The 3,434-nt window shown below is 44.8% G+C and overlaps 1 protein-coding gene across 1 annotated transcript in view; it reads right to left on the bottom strand.

Annotated features, from left to right (window-relative positions):
• LOC137430786 (uncharacterized) overlaps positions 1-3,434 on the bottom strand; it is a 311,105-nt gene that overhangs the window by 305,005 nt on the left and 2,666 nt on the right. The window lies entirely within an intron of this gene.

Below are 3,434 nucleotides of genomic sequence, written 5' to 3'. Positions count from 1 at the left end.
CTTTCAAAACTAAGAAATTTTCCAAAATAACCAAAATGCGAAAACAAAGCAGCAGCGATATACGGCAGAGATACTTGCACGGCAAGATAACCACGTGACCGGAACCCACCTGGTGGCGGGTAGCGTAAGCTCGTAACTCAGATCTCAGCTCGCATCTCAAAGCAATAAACCGCCCGAGCGACGGCTCGTATCTCGGAAAACTCGTAAGTTGGTGCACTCGTAAGTCAAGGTTCCTATGTATATATATATATATATATATATATATATATATATATATATATATATATATATATATATATATATATATATATATACAGACTTGGCATTTAATATGGAATATTTTTTTTGTGGGGGTGAACTTACTTTTCAAGATGTCTTAGAACCAAAAGTTCATTGGAATTATGTTGAAATTATTCTAGATTTTGTTAATGTGACCTTTAAAAGAACCAAAAACCACATTTGACATTTCGAAGCAAATAAATTGATCCTTGAAAGTGATGTAAACTGATATCGAACTCAATTCATGGACAGTACTGTGTTAAACTTCTGTGCGTTTTCCAGAAGTATCTCTTTATTTTGCACATTAGCCAAAAAATTTTTAAACAAAAACAAAAGTTAAATTACGACTGGGATTACGGACAGTAAAATTACAGTTCAGTACTTCGTGTAACCCCCACGAGCATTCAGGAGAGCACGTACACGTCGAGGCATGCTGTTCACGAGATTTGCCAAGGTTTGGACAGGAATCGCTTGCCATGCAGTTACAATAGCCTACTGCAATTCACGCACAGAGGTCGGCTGCTTGTCCAAGTGGTCAATTTGACGCGTTAATTCTGCCCACAAGTTCTCCATCGGATTCATATCCGGGGACATGGCAGGCCACTCCATATGCTCTACACCACGGTCAGCAAGAAAGTGTTGGATCATGCGAGCACGATGAGGCCGTGCATTGTCATATTGGAACACAAAGTTTCCTCGAAAGGCTGCACGAGCAAATGGAAGCAATGTTTCTTCCAGAATGGCCCTGTACTTGAACTGGTTCAGGTTTCCATTCAGAACAACCAGGTCAGTTTTGCCCCCTGCATGAAAAGCAGCCCAAACGGTCACCCCACCACCTCCAGCTTGGACTCTTGGCACTATACAATCTTTGTTGTAGGCTTCATGCACTTGTCTGCGCACTCGGACGCGGCCATCTTGATGATAGACCAGAAATCTAGACTCGTCACTGAAGATCACGTGATTCCAGTGTCCTGGCTGCCATTGACGGTGCTCTCTGGCCCACTGCAATCGGTGCTGGTGGTGTAGTCTGGTCAGGCGTGGCTTTCTCAGGGGAAAGATGGTCAGGTGTATCACGATAGCCTGCTTGAACCAGTCGTTGGTTGACTAGCCTTCTGGATACAGGCACATTTGTCAGTTGCTGTCACTCAGCCCTAAGCCGATTAGCTGACTTGGTACGGCCATTGCGGACTAACCGGTGCAGCTGGCGATCATCCCTCCTTGTGGTTCTGCGGGGACGTCCTGGCCTCGGTATTGGAGTAGGGACACCTCTCTGAGCATTTCGTTTCAGGATCTTTGACACCTGACCTTGAGTGATGCCATACTGCCGCGCAATAGCATGCTGTTTCATGCTGTAATTTCGTAAAGCCACCACTCCTTGACAAACAGCATTGTCGAGTTGACGGACCATCTCCAGAGGAAGCGGCAATAACTTTTGGAAACGTGCAGCAGTTGTTTTCCACTAATACAGAACGCAACAACCCTTGTATACCGGACTGTGAAGCCAATCATCAAATGCACCTGTCCGTACATTTTGCCACGCCACCTGTGATATAATCCTGCTGTTGACTTCTTGCTGCGACAGACAATCAGTGACATGGTTCTTTTAACAAATAAATCACCAAAGTGTAAAAGAAACTCACCAGATTGATATACTGAGTTACGAAAGTAAACCCAAGTCAAGAAAAAAAAAATATTCCATATTAAATGCCAAGTCTGTATATATATATATATATATATATATATATATATATATATATATATATATGTATATATATATATACATATATACATATATACACATATATATATATATATACATATATACATATATATATATATATATATATATATATATATATATATATATATATATATATATATATATATATATATATATATATATATATATATATACATATATATATATACTGAAACGCAAAAGAAACTTACCACTTGTTTGAAATGTAATAAAATTGTAACAGTTCAAAATAAAACAAACCAACAATTGCTGATTGAAACATTGGCATTTTATTGACGACATGTCAGGTTTTTGACCAAGATACACCATCTCATCAGTTTGTTCTACAGTACAGAACAGCACAGGGTGCAATGTCAGTCCCCTTTCAATAGCGTGTGTGGCCACCATTGTTTTGGATACAGGCAGTGCATCGTCGGCGTATACTGCCTACCAGTCTTTGGATGGATTGCTGCTGGATTCTGTCCCACTCAGTCCTCAATGTCTGAAGCAGCTCTGCCCGTGTCCTGGCCCTGCCAACTATGCGTCTCCCAAGCTCATCCCACAGGTGCTCTATGGGATTCAGGTCAGGGGAGAGCGCAGGCCACTGCATGGTGTTGATGTTCTCGCCTTGGAGAAATGCAGTGGTAAAGCAAGCAGCATGGGGACGAGCGATGTCATGCTGAAAGGTTCTCAGTTCTGGGTGGTCTAGCAGGAATGGCAGCAGATGAGGTCGCAGGATGTTATCCACATACCGCTGGGCGTTAAGATTCCCATCCACAACCACCAGTGGCGTCCTGTACCGGCCTGATATGGCGGCCCACACAATCACACTTGGGCCACCCCACCTGTTGGCTTGACGCACGCAACAATCGGCATATCGCTCGCCAGTTCTTCTCCAGACACGCTCACGCCCATCAGGACTGTCCACACAGAACGTTGACTCATCGCTGAAAGCGACCTCGTTCCACTGCGCCAAGGTCCACCGCTGATGCTGCTGGCACCATCTCTGTCGGTTGCGGCGATGGGCAGCCGTCATCACGGGGCCTCTGTATGGTCTTCTGGCAGTCAGACCATAGTCATGCAGTCGTCTTCGTGCAGTATCATTGGAGATCCGTGGGTTTGCACGCCCCAGAGTTTCTGCCGCAGTGCGGGATGCTGGACGGAATCGATCCCGCAGGTGACTTCAGACCATCTGCCTGTCCTGCCTTGCAGTGGTGACTCTTGGCCTCCCTGATCGAGGTCTGTCATCTGCAGAGTTGTGGAGGGTGTCTCTGTCCACCAGGGCCGATATCGTCTGGTGTGAACAGCCAAGGCGACGTGCCACCTCACGGTAGCTCAGTCCGTCTTGCAGCATGCCCAGGGCACGCTGCCGTTGATCCCTTGACAATTGTGGCATGTTGATTGAAATGCCCATTTT

Source organism: Myxine glutinosa, chromosome 1, assembly GCF_964187855.1.
Source record: "Myxine glutinosa chromosome 1, kmMyxGlut1.1, whole genome shotgun sequence".
NCBI lineage: Eukaryota > Metazoa > Chordata > Myxini > Myxiniformes > Myxinidae > Myxine > Myxine glutinosa.
Note: the sequence above shows the minus strand (reverse complement) of the source record. Positions and strands in the feature narration are given on the sequence as shown.